The following is a 14,605-nucleotide window of genomic DNA, read 5'->3' as shown; positions in this document are numbered from 1 at the left end:
ATAGTGCTTATTCATTAAACAATGATTGCACAGCTTATGGGTCAATGATACCTTGAGTCACTGTTTCCATCATTTCACTGCCGTTAGTCATATTTTCTAAACCCAACAATAAAAACGAAAGAACAACCCTTAATCGATAACACAATACTTATAGCTTACACAAAATCGTCTAATCATGAGCCATCCAGGCTTCTGGTAGTTTTTCGTCGTAAGACCAAAACGATGACACGTAAAACGGATATCTGCCGCAGATTGTGCACAAGGTCCAGAATACCATAATCAAATTACACCGTGTACATCTTTTGGGTTCTAACCACTGATCCTTACCATTATCGCAGATCTGAGAAATATCCATTGTTCTTTCTGGCCTCACAAAAGCTGCTTGGAAGTTGCGATGACGCTCAAGTCTCGTCCCTATGTCACAAAATACCAACAACAGTTTCACTCACACCATAACGAAGACACTACAGGCTGCTGAGGGGTAGCATGCCCTCCGCTGTCCAATGGCAGTGACATCATTTCTCCTGACACAATGCTGCAGGATTCAGCTTGTCAAAGGTGGGACCGAGTGGTGGGCTGGTGGTGCCCAGTGGCACACTGATTATTGAGAAGACAATTTATTAATTTACAATAAGGCTTGAAGGCAGCTCGCTAGTTCTGCTTATTGCAGCATCCATCTGATGAATGCTCCCGCCCAGGCGACCCAGACATGACTCAAGCCTTCCACAGTGGCAAGGGACTGCTGTGCATGTAACACAACCAGCTGCCTCCTGGCTGGCTGGCTTAGATAGCTGGTCGACAGTGCTACAGCACCAGGTACCCCGGGGCGAACCTAGCGCGACAGGCTGTTGCCCAGACCTGGTCTTGAATCCATGGTGGCGCCCAGTCGTTTCGTCATCTAGTGTACCATTGGTGTCGTAGCAGATCTTATGGGATCTGAATGCCTCTGTCTCAAAATTCACACTTATTTGTATTGCTCTAGCACGTAATAGTTCCACTACTGCAGGCTATAGGTCACGTAGCTCATATAACATAGCCCTGGTGTGGTGACACCGTTCTGCCAGCATTGGTTATTATCGCTGTGCCGTGCAGGTTTTGCAGAGCATGGCTAGCCCATCTTGCAATCTTCTCACGTGTGTTTGACTATATCGTACCCGTCGCCACAGTGAGCTTACCAGCCAGCAGAAACTGATGCAACGATCTGTTATAGCTTCTTACAAATTTCACCAACAGTAGATAGTGGAGCTCTATTGCCCACTCCATGAGGAAGATCCAGCCCCTCTGGTCTTGCTCAGGAATGGTTTCCTACTGTGAAACACTTTTACAATCGAAGTGCAAAACAAGTGACACACTCCCAAGATTATACTATTCTAGCAATCTTAAATACTATAAATTTCTTATACTACATTAAGTTTTGTGGATTCTTCTATGTAACTCCCTCAGCACATCCATTGTTTCTTGTATCTGTTCCCACAACACATCTTTGGTCAATTCATGGCCTCCTCCGTGCATATTATCTTCCTTAAGTTCAACAAGTTCATTTTTCGCAAAAAATTTCAATCTCACGCTCGAGGTATCTAATCCACTGGGACCTGGGTTACGCACAGATCAATGTGCCAAACGTTACTCCGCCTCAGGTAAATGGAAGCTCTTCAAAAACAATACGAGTCACTATGGTGATAGGAATTTCGACACTCAAGGTCATGGTTACCAATCGTCCACAGTTCCAGTACTGTTCAACGTGCTGCATTTGTTGCTCCACAGTGATCAGCCTCTCCTGTTGACCAACATCTGATTCAGAGAACGAACAAGAATTGTTTAGGGAACGTCTCCTAGGATTCGTCCAGCCAGTAGAGCTGTGGTTGTGATAGGTTCAAGCGACTAACTCTCATCATTGTAGCTGTACCAGAAATGTTGGTTCTGCAACATTACATATGGTTCCATTAACTAATAACCCACTGCCTGTAAGCTCCACGTGTCTCACCGACCTTTGTTTCCATTGTCCATAACAAATCACCATCACTGGTACAGCGTCATACACGATGTAAGGCTAAATTAGACCTACTCGCTGAAAGTATGGCTTCAGTTCCATCACCTCCTTCACCATCACTGACCCTTGGCCTTGCCCCTGAGCAGTTGCATGACACATGCGTTTCCTCCCGTCTGGATGTCGCAGGTAACCACCCCGTTTTGACACTGCTGTAGTTCTTATGTGGTCAATTACCACAGGTTGATCCCTGCCTTCTGCTGTCAGTAACACACCACTCTCCTTTGACTGTTCGAACTTCTACTCTGTTTCTAACCTTACTGGACAAGTGTGTGCTGAGAAACACCTAAACAATGTATGTTTGTACGCCACCAGTCTGGCATAATTCAGTACATCCCCAGTTACATGTCGAAGCATGCATGTGTTTTTCAGCACACTGCTCTCCAAACTCGCAGTCCGTGCAGAATGTTTTTCCACAATTGCTCTACTCTCCTCAGCCGACTCTCTCACGGGTTCCCTGTCCTATTTACCTCATTCATGTCGGTTACACCTGCTGTCACGAATATTGTCTTAAGTATCCTTCCTCCAGCGTCTACTAAACCCCTCTTTCTCCTCCTCAATTTTCGTGGTACTATCCCTACTTCTTCTATAGATAAGCTATATGGTCCTCCTTCTCGCTTTACACACTCTTCTGCTCCCTCTTCTTCGCTTGGTATCGATTCTGACGCACCCATGAATAGTGTAATCATCAGACATATATTAAGTTCGTTGACCTCGTTGGTAATAGCTTGACATTGATACGTGCTTTGGTATCATGTCACAAACCTTTTTGTTTTTCCCTTTCGAAGTATACGGACTCGACAACATTACCCACTCGCCTGCCTTGTACTGAAATAAGGTTCCTGTGCACTTCACTGCCTCCTGTTTCCTCTCCAACGCTTTGGTGTTCGGTTTTTGACCCCACTTCCAAACTTCTCTCACAGCTCTCAAGAACTCTCTGACTGGCTCTCCGTTCCTGCTCCATTTGTGCTTAATCATATCGAATAGCGATGACACCTTTTTATCATACACCATCTCAAATGGCGACAACACCGTGCTGGTGTGCACTTTCGAATTACACACACTCATCACAAAAGATAAATACGTATCCCAGTCCCTACGGTGCGATTTTAGGTAATAACTAAGTATCCTCTCGGTCCTTTGATGAACCCGCTCCGTGCTTCTACTTGACTAAGGACGAAGTAGACTAGTTTTTAATTTCTTCACTCTCAACAACCAACAGAACTCCTTCATCAGGAGCGATATGAAGTTCGTCCACTGATCCACTATTATTGTCTCCGGCACCCTAAACTTCAACACCTGTATGTTCTCTAGCGCTTGCTCAGCTGTGACTGCCTGCTGGTGCAGCATCGGTACAATCTCATTATAATCGTCTATTACAGTCAGCACAAAACGATTCTCTGCTGAACTTTGATTAAACGCTTCTAACACATACACCCTAATCATCCGAAACGGTTCTGTAAATTCAGGCGGTCTCTGTAACAATGCGAGTTTTTTATTCAAATCTGCACGATGTGTACTCCACACGCAGTTCTTGCTATACTGCTAGACATCACTTTTCCTCCCTTTCCAATAGTACTTCTTGACCATCTTTCAATTCATTGCCCTGCGCCCTCTATTGCCACTCAAAACGTGATCATGTATTTCTTTAAGGACCTTTTTCTTTAGCTTAGCTTGTCTCCATTCATTACAACTTATCACACATGCTGAACTGCTGCTGTGTACGGTACTGCTTAAATTCTCCGTCAGCACCCTGTGCTACTTGCCACCTGGTAAGGTCTTGACATAGTACTTGTATCACCATTACCTTCCTCCTTAAAGTGTCCACATTTCCGTGTTTCTTCGCAGGCTTGTGGAATACTCTGTATTCAAAGTTTATGAGTTTTAATGCCCATCTTGCTGGTCTACTGGATGGGTCCTTCAAACCTAGTAACCACTGCAAAGCACCATGATTGGTCACTACTTTAAACTTTCCCCTATTCGGTTAACACCGGAAGTATGTTACTGCACACACCATTCTAAGCACCGCTCTTTCTGTAATAAAATAACTTCTCTCACCTCTGTTCAGCTGTCTCAATGGAAAAGCTATCGGGTGCTTTCCTCCATTGACATCGTGGTTCAAAATGCTCTGGAGAGCCTTCATGTCATTGCTCGATGCTTAACTAGATTGCCTCCTACGACGGACGCTCGTGTCGTTAGGACAATATTGACGACGTCTTCTCCTAGTCGGAATGCCTTCCCACCAAGTTCAACCAAACGTTATCGAAAGTTAATTATTGCATCATGCTGATACAGAAATTCTATCCCTATAATCATCCTCTATCCCTCGCTGATTTAAGGCACCATTTCTAAAAACTGCCTAAAATCTGTTGCCTCCAATTGAAAATTCACCTTTAACGACCCCAGTGGCCATATATTGTTAACCCCTATACTACGCAAACCATAATATGATGGGCCTCGTTGGCTCCCATCTACTAAATCTCTAGAGGCCACTGACACATTCACCGCAGGGTCATAATGTGACTTATACGTTTTCCCAACTACCATACCCACTATGGCACATTGCGTCTTCGCATTCGTATTTCCTGTATTTGTTTTTACTGGGAACGCATTTCGGTGGTTCTGGTGTTCCATTTTGAGTTTAGTAGGTGCACATTACCAACCTGACCACTCCTATCAGTATTCTCATAACACTGCTGATTACTCCTTTTGGCTTGCGGCAGTACCTCTGCACGTGCACCATACGACCACAATTAAAACTGTTTGAATTAGCCGTGAACACGCTTCGTCTATGTCTCACCCCTGCTGCAACATCAATTCCTTCAAATTCTATTGCCAGATTTACTGCTGCATGGATATCCTTGGATACACAAGTCCACCCTCCCAGACATTTCCCCTGTCAAATCCCTTCATTAGATCTCCTAGTAATAACATTTAGAGGCTCACGAAAAAACCGTACACTATGTATCTTTGCATTAATCCTTGTTTAACTACTCAAAAGTTTCTGCCTTGTTTACTGCTTCTTTGCACCATACAAAGGACTTCGCTTTTGCTGAAACGCAAAACCTCGCTACTTCCAACAACTGCTTGTCCGACTAACCCCACAGCTCAGCAGATGACAATAAATCCTCCACAAACGATACCACATCCGCGGATGCCTTACTGAGAAAAGGTGTAACAAATTTCGCACCAGCTACATCTTGAGTGTTCTCCAGTGTTCACTAGTCTCGTGAAGTCGGACGTTTGAGAGAGAACGGATATATTGGGATGAATAATTCTGGATGTGCCAACAGGCTGTTCGGCCATCAGAAGAAAGATGACAAGGCTTACAGAAAATTAAACGACACTCGTGGGAAGAATGTGTTGGAAAGTTGATGGTGAATTACGACAGTCAGTGATAAACCAAGCGCTTCTAAGCAGCGCCTATCTGGCATTTTGTGTGAGAGTTACACGGATTACTATAGATTGTTGAATATACAGATACGAACATAGTCATTTTTCCACGCTCCATCACCGAATGAAAGTTGGCGGTGTGTGATATACAGTGATCCGAAAAATCCTGTGTCCTATGATTAACACGATGTTGCAAAGTAAATACGGAGTTTCAGTGTGTACAGTGAACTTCGCTTTTCCAAATTAACAGAATTCGAATGAAATAAACCCATTCTCGATGAAAGAAGATCTTTCAAGGTAGATAATAAAGAAGGCAAAAGTTTTCGTTTCAAGCTGTCTTTTTATAGAACTTTCATTATCTCGCTAATATGATTTACAACATCATTATACATCGAATATCATTCATCTTACAGCAGTTGCAAGTGCAGAAATCATTTAAGTTTTTATCGTCGTACCAAAGTAGAGCCGGCTGTTAACAAGGTAGACATTCTATTGTTCCTGATATTTTAGCTGAAAAAAAAGCCTTCTACAAGCAGAGCTTCTTTCGACACCTGACTCTTTCGCAGCGATGTATTCTTTCAAGCGTGCTTCATCTCCTTTGGAAGCTTATTACAGCGCGCAGCTATCGACGGCGAGATTCATTATGCAGAGCGGCGGCGCGATCACGGCCCACCGCCAGCCGCACTCCTTGCGCCTGACGCCGCACATAATTACGCGATTAACGCTTCGCGCTGCCTTTTGGAGGTGAACTAATGTAATGTAGAATTCAGCGGATATCCATCTGAAAGAACCGACCGCAAACTTTCTTTTGAGGATCAGCGTGTCGTTTATACCTGGCCGACTGCTGAAACGACTTAGTTACACCATTTTCTATATTCCTATCGGAATTATCAGGAATTTATGTAATGTTAAATCATATGAATGGCTGCATTTACAGAATAGTAAATACTACAGTTGCTTAATTTAAATAAAATAATAATATTGGACATCGTTGCTAATCAAAAATGGCTCTGAGCACTATGGGACTTAACTGCTGAGGTCATCAATCCCCTAGAACTTAGAACTACTTAAACCTAACTAACCTAAGGACATCACACACATCCATGCCCGAGGTAGGATTCGAACCTGCGACCGTAGCGGTTGCGCGGTTCCAGACTGTAGCGCCTACAGCCGCTCGGCCACTCCGGCCAGCCCGTTGCTAATCGTGTTAAAGTTAAAACATAAATTTGGAAACATATTCTATTAATTCTTAATCAAATATCCGTCAATAGGTTCGAAGGAGTTCTCCAAAAGAAGTAATTATACATTATATTTAAATTTTTTTCATATCTGCCACACATTTTATGTTACTGGCCTAATTACCAAATATTTTTGTGACAGTATTAAATTCGTTTCTTGGCCACTGACGGACTTAGTTATGAGTGTGAAAGCCATTTAGTCTGTTAGTAGATAATGTACTACAAATTTATGGGGAAGATGAAATTCAAAAGTCACGAAGAAGTGCCAACGAATGAATGCGGGTGAACATTACACATTACTCACTCTCTAGTCGCTTTTGTGCAATTCATATTTCCTTTAGAAGTGATGTGTTTCCCAGAAAATTATACCGGAATGAGTACGTTGGTATGCTGATTTGTTTATTTGCCAGACGAGAAATTACCTGAGTAGCATAGGTAAAGCTTAGCTCGTTTAAAACCTTAGTGATATGTGTCCCATCCTCTTGAAATTTTCATCAGATCGATTACTAAAAAATTTGAAACATTCTATCCCATTCACTGACTTCTGTTCATGTACTACATTATTGTTGATTTTTTTCTACTTGTTGCACGGAAACGAATATGGGTGTTTCTTTTCCATTCAGGGAGAGTTAATTTGCAAAAGATTTTTTTTTTCCATTTCTTTTCTTCTTTTTCTTGTCGTGAAGGTCCTACAGCTGTCTCTGCATACCGACTCTCTGTCGCCAAACACCTCGACCTCTCCATTCTTCCTCATCCTCATCTACTCCTCTTCTCCCCATCGCTTCTTGGATACCCCTTAACCACCTTTTCATGTTTTTTTTTCTTCTTCTCCTTCCAGGAGATTGAATGAATGTGCTCTCTTTGACCATCTGTCTTCTTCCATTCTTTTGTAATGCCCTAACCATCTTAGCTGTCTTTCGTCTGCTCTATCTGTGAAACGACAATGAGTATGCATAGATTCTGCTATTTCCTCATTTCTTCTGAGATCATGTGGGAAATCATACATGTTCTTTTCAAGTGGTGCATTCCTAAAGCTATAAATCTATTTTCCTTTCTTTCTGTGAATTCACAGCGATCACTCCCATTACTCATTGGTTCCTCGATGGATTTTTATAATCGCATCTTAACCTTTATACTTATTTTTTAAGACCAAAGTACAGGATTTAATTTTTGGATTACGGTCCTTCAAGGTGTGACACGTCCAGCATACCCTGTGAAAATGGAATCGTGATGCCGCCTCAACATTCCGTTGTCCAAAACTTGGTACAACTGTGCAGTGGCCATACCTTGTTTGCTTGCACAGCGCTTCGATGTCAGAGCTGAATTGTGCTTGACACGCTAATTGCTAACAAACTGGGTCATTGGCCTGAGCTCTGTGCAATTCTTCTGCTCTTACGCCAATACACTATATGGCGCGTACTTTGCGACTAAGTCCGTCTGAGTTTCCGTAAAATTTTCCAGGACGATGTACAATCTCAGAATCAAATGTTAACGTAAAGCCCAGACAGAAGAACTAGGCCGTGAATCTATTGCAATTTTGGTTGGCATGTGTACACAACCTCATGTATCCCTAATCACTTCCCACGTTATTACAAGAGATAGAGTAGGAGACGCTGTGCTCAAGTCTACTGTCTTTGAAGCGTTATTTCTTCTTCCCACGCCCTTCGGAAGGAAATCTTATGTGACTGTGAGATTTTCAGGATCTAGTACTTCCACTGTTGTTTTGCCCATAGGATTCTCATTTCTGCAACCTTGTAATGAATGGGGGCCACTGAAGTCAGCCAAAAGAGGAATCGGTTTCCCCGTTAACCGCTATCTTGAAGTTCTATGGTTATATGCCTTACCTGCAAAGATATTATTAAAATAGAGTTTATTGATCCTTAGGCGGATACCTGCCATTTGTGTCCCAACGTATTTGTAACCAGTATTCACAGATGGAAAGTAAATAGCTCGCCTTACTAGTGACGCTCTTGCACTGGAACCAACACATGTGCAATCTCTGGTTATGGAACAATCCGGCAATATGAACTTCCTAATGCGTATCAGTCACTTTTCTGTGACACTAAAAACATTGGTGTTATTTTCCAGACCAAAAACTCATTGTTTATTTTATGTCACCTAATTTAATTTATGTTTAGTTGTGCAGTATACGCTCTGGTAGTGTGCTGGTACGATTTCACAGTTATTATAGACCTAATGAATTAACTATGTAGTTGCCAATAGTGCTTTATTGGTTTCATGTGTGTTATGGTGATGTGAATCGTAGCGGATAGTCCATAGTTGATGAATAAAACTGGGGAAATCACTGCCTATCAACGTTTCGCTGTAAGTAGTAGCACTCACCTGCTAATCTGCTGTCCCTGTACCGTGAAGAAACTGCGGTCCTGCTCTTGGCATGTGGAGCATCGCCTATTGACATTTTAGTTTGAAGAAAGGGACAGCGGGAAAGCAACAGAAAAATGATAGCCAGTAAATGTTATTGCATTTGAATATTTATTGCATTGAGAAACACAAATGTCAGGTAGCCTGTCACAGGGTTTTATAGAAAGCATCCACGATAATGGATGACTTGGCGATATGTCGCTTTGCTACAGGACAAGGAATAAATCTAAAAAATCACATTCAAAACAATGAGAAATTGAAATGAGAGTATGTCTAGTCCCCACAAAGACCGAGAAATGTTCTACGGAAAGGAATCAAGAAACAGTGAGTTGTCAGCAGTGAGTTGTGTATTACGTGAACAGCGGCTGGGGCCGAACGACAGACTTCGCCATATTGTGAGAAGTGGAATCGAGATATCGCACTCTCATGTTGAAGAACAGCGTGATCACATGAAAGCAACCTATGTAGTTGCTACGCAATTCCTAAAGAGAAATATGTTGACCAAACCGGACTGTCTTTACATAAGGCTGCTCCTTAGGAGGTCGAAGCCAATGCTTGCGTACCCAATATGGTACATAGGCTGATGCGTTAATGAGCAACCGATTTACGCTGGAAAACAGATTAGTTCCAACTGTAGTGACCACGTGCATATCTGGCGCTGTACACTGTTTACATGTCGGTATGACATCCATGCTGTCATTTGACAAGCCATAACATGAGTGAACAGTAAGGCTATCTAGAAGAGAGGTAGTGCTTTGTCAATGAAACTGTTTTATATGAATGACAGCAATTACATTGATGTACTGAGGGAATATCGCCTACTGAAAGATCTGAGGAGAGGCCCAATGTCATTGAATGGTTTAAAGGAGATGATAATCAAATTCGGAAACACGGATCAGCTTCGTGCGGCATCTGGAAAGGAACGTGTCGTATCCTTGTGAAGTTATTCACGAGGCTGCTGTGGCTGTAACTGACGATTCATCACGTGTCTCGGGTAGTGCTAGTCCTCGTGCAGTGTCACGGGAATTGTGCATCCCATGGTCAACAGTACGGAAAGTTATGCTGTCTATTTTACACTTGTACCACCACAAGATTGAGTCGATGGATCAAATGAAACTTCATGATCCGCAGCAACTTTCTGAATTTGTTCATCGGTTTCTGTCACGGACTGAAGTTGATGACATGTAGCCGGGCAATGTTCTATGGAGTGACGAGGTACATTTTACTCTACAGGGTGTAGTGAATACATAGAACTGCCAAATTTGGGATACTGTTAAACTGCGCGTTGTGCACAAAGAGCCATTGCACTGGCCGTATGTGACTGTGTGAGGTAGATTCACACACACCTTTATTCTCGGTCCGTTCTTTTCTGAAGAGGGCCTGTCAGCTGTACTGTGACGTCTGCATGTTATCGAGACTCCCTTGCACAGCATGTGACTCCCGTTTTGAAAGAGCGTAACTGTGTGGAAAGCACTGTTTTCATACAAAATGTCGCTCACCCAGGGAAATATGTACTTAATGCAACCGTCCGCGAAAGTGTTATCTCCAGAGTTTTCCAGATGCATGGACTGCAAGATCACCTGATCTGAATCCACATGACTTATGGCTCTGGGGATATCTAAAAGAGCGCGTTTACCAGGGACCTGTTCTGAAAACCATTATATAGGTACACATTGTTCAGATTTCACCGGAACTGCTGTGAGCAGCTGTTGATCACGTCGTTTTACGGAAGCAGCGTCTTCTCGACGTCTCCGGTTCCCATAGTAAGCAAACTGTATAAGCAGCAGTTAATAATAAAATCAACATTATGCCTTTTTCACCTGGTCGACTTTCTCTGCCCACGTCCCGTTCCTAATCCACTACATATGGAAACATTGCTGCACTTACACCTTTATTGCGTTCACAGCGCCATATTTGCTCCTAGTGGCCAAAATTTGAAGTAATTTTTGTTCCAGCTTAAATCGGTTCTGCATTAACGCATTAGAATGTCTACCACGTTTGGCTGCCATACGATATTTATAGCCGACACTGGATCTCTGTGACTATCAGTACTTTATTTACGGCCACCTGGTACTAGCTGCGTTGAGTACTCAACCAAGATCAGCTACCGAATGCGCTGGAGAGTGCCTCTCCATGCTATTTGTAAACTCAGACGCTGCACTATAGAGTGCCTGCACAGTTAACAAATAGTTTACCGCACCCAAATGACAAGAGGAGGAAATGAACTGTTGGTGCAGCTTTGCCCCGGCGGGCGGCTCAGTCTCCCTGAATTTAAAGTTGGAATACCTGTTTGGGCGCCAAATCCGCTAACGACAGCGGAACTGGTGTGACTTCGCCACTGTCTAGCTTCAACATAAATTGAAATGTAACAACCAGAAGCCTAATGCGCCATCTTGAGCATTTCCAACTTTAAACAAATGGGACGTGTGTAAATTACTTTTCCCCCTCAATTCGATAGCCTCATTGTAGGCAGTCCATTGGAAGTAAACACTAACTGGGAAAAATTAATCTTTGTAATTGCATAAATTGGTGGATTAAGTTTTATTACATTTAAATTAGTAATACACTCATGTTCAGAGGAAACAGAACACCTTGAACGACAAGAGATAGGACTTCCATATTCGCAGGACATGTACATTAGTATGTTCAGCAGAAATGATTAGCTTTTGAACCATGTCGGCCGACGGTTTCCAGGTCTACATCGAAATCGCTGTGCAACAGCACCTGCCGTTAAAATGTTCCTGCGGCCCTCGTTGTTGCTATAAACCAAAGGTAATTGATCAGTGTGACTTGACCAGACGTGCAGGATGCCTCCCAGACGTATGCGCGAACCGTACCGTTAAATCAGTGACATTGAAAGAGGGCGCATTATTGAGATGAGAGAATATGATGCATCCATCCGGGAAATTGCTTCTCTTGTGGGACGAAGTGTTTCGGCAGTGCAGCAGATGTGAGCAGAATGGTTCACGGAAGGCCGTAAAACACGACGAGATGGGTCACGTCGCACCACGCAGATCATCCTCGCCCCCCCCCCCCTCTCCGAGAAGAACGGCACCCCATCAGAATGGCCCTACCGGACAGATCTGCATCCCCCTCGGCTCTGGCACAATAACAGTCTAACACATCGTACACTATATGCGGTCCGTCGCCGCTTATTATGGCATGGGTTACGTGCTCGTCGTCCACTCCTCCGCCTACTCTTGACAAATGTGCAGAAATTTGCTAGACGGAAAGTGTGTATGGAACGACGTCATTGGGGCAGGAATGGCATCAGGTAGTGTTTTCGGACGGATCCAGGTTCTGTTTGTTTGAAAATGATAGCCGCATTTTGGTTCGCCACGGACAAGAGGAACGGCGTCACACTGACTGCATTCGCACAAGACATACAGCGCCAACTCAAGGCCTTATGGTGTGGGGACTATTGGGTACAACAACATATCACAGTTAGATCGTGTCCGGTGCACTGTGACTAGTGTGACCCACGTCAATGAGTCGACCTGTAACCATAAAACGGTTCAAATGGCTCTGAGGTCATCAGCCCCCTAGAACTTAGAACTACTTAAACTTAACTAACCTAAGGACATCACACACATCCATGCCCGAGGCAGGATTCGAACCTGCGACCGTAGCGGTCGCGCGGTTCCAGACTGAAGCGCTTAGAACCACTCGGCCACATCGGCCGGCCTGTAACCATACCCTTTCTGCATAACAACCCAAGACAATGCACGACGACATGTTGGTCTTGGTGTCACAGGATGTTAGCCTTTTGCCCTGGCCCGCCAGATCACCAGACTTGTCACCAATCGGAAATGTGTGCAGTATCGTGAAACGAAGGGTACAGAGCTGTGACCCAATGCCGACCACCACAGATGAACTTTGGATCAACATGAATGCAGCAATATGGTTATACCACAGGAAGCCGTTCGCGTCTTATATGCGTCGATGCCATCACTCATGGACCAATTTATCAGGGCCCACGGCGGACCATGTGCCTGCTAGGCAACAGGACACATGCCGAACCGAGTGACTGAAGTGCTAATCATTTCTGCAGAACATACTAATATACATGTCCTGTGAATATCAACGTCCGACATCTAGTCGTTCAAGGTGTTCTGTTTTTTCTGAACATGAGTGTATATCCGGTCTGAGATTATTATCAATAAGCTAGAAATTTTGTAGATAACACGCATCTGTAATTTGGATTACGAAATTAATTTTATTTGACTCTCCTTTGTGATAATGACTGTACTGGACAATCGTTATGGCCGCACCATGCACATTGTATTCCCTCAAAAAATATTCACGTTACAGCACAGAGTGAGACCTTCTGATGCTGGATGAAGAGACTGTTGTGATCTGTGTATACGTTTCCGGATTTTCTGCAACTACTGCGGTTCTCTGGGATTACAATATGTTACACACTGTATCTTGAGACAGAGGAGAAAGGTGTCTGCGGCGGCGAGCCACTGGAACTTCCATATCATATGCCTGTGCTGTTGGCTTCATAGCATGGGCTAATTAGTATGAGCCGTAGGTGGGAATATTGTGTTTGCTTTAATGAGGGGCTGGTTATGTACGGATGGAAAGTCTTAGTCCTGTCTCAGTATATCTGGTGATGAAATTCTGCTTACAGCGACAGCTGCTGCTTCTCGGGAGGCAATATTATTAAGAGACATAATTCCGTTAATTCCCTTGTGCTTGAGATACGCTCGACAAGTTCACCCTGTGCTCACCAGTCTACTGATGGTTGACAACATCGCTACTACGAGGTTTCGCAATATACACACGTTGTGCTGCTTGAGCACTTGCCGCTGTACTCGCTCCTCGAACATTTGCGGTTTTTTACCACAGATAACACATTGGCTTACACCAGGGCAATAAACACCATGATTATAAACGAATTTTGGTATCAACTGTAGTATGAACGCAAAAACACAAACTCGTCGCAGCATCTTTATGTGTACCTCATGAGATTTGTGCTATTACTACATTGTGTAACTTCAATAACTGTTAAGTAATATGTCATTTCAGTTCGAAAATTGGCCGGCCACGGTGGCCGTGCGGTTCTAGGCGCTGCAGTCCGGAACCGCAGGACTGCTACGGTCGCAGGTTCGAATCCTGCCTCGGGCATGGATATGTGTGATGTCCTTAGGTTAGTTAGGTTTAAGTAATTCTAAGTTCTAGGGGACTGATGACCTAAGATGTTAAGTCCCATAGTGCTCAGAGCCATTTGACCCAGTTCGAAAATTGCCGTCTGCAACTGAGATTTCTATGTTGCTTGCTATGTCCTATTTAATGATAAAGAGTTTCGTGGTGTAAGCCAAAGCATTTGCTTTACTTACAGAATAATTTTCGAGAGGGGCTTTTGCTGCTGTTCCTGAAACTTTTGGAGACTAAAGCTATATTTCCATTATCGGCTGTCTACATTTTTTGATATGAAAATTATTTCATTTCGCCATTTTATTGTGTAATAACAGATTATTTGAATGTGTATTCACTAACAAAAAGTCCAAAATTCAAAGGTCCATCTACACTTCATCAAAAA

General features: G+C 43.4%; 1 protein-coding gene across 1 annotated transcript in view; it reads left to right on the top strand.

The window, feature by feature from the left end:
* Nucleotides 1-14,605, top strand: part of LOC126184351 (ly6/PLAUR domain-containing protein 6B-like) — a 396,952-nt gene that overhangs the window by 57,836 nt on the left and 324,511 nt on the right. The window lies entirely within an intron of this gene.

This window comes from Schistocerca cancellata, chromosome 4, assembly GCF_023864275.1.
Source record: "Schistocerca cancellata isolate TAMUIC-IGC-003103 chromosome 4, iqSchCanc2.1, whole genome shotgun sequence".
Lineage (NCBI taxonomy): Eukaryota > Metazoa > Arthropoda > Insecta > Orthoptera > Acrididae > Schistocerca > Schistocerca cancellata.
The sequence above is the reverse complement of the archived record's forward strand: the minus strand, read 5'-3'. Positions and strand labels throughout refer to the sequence as shown.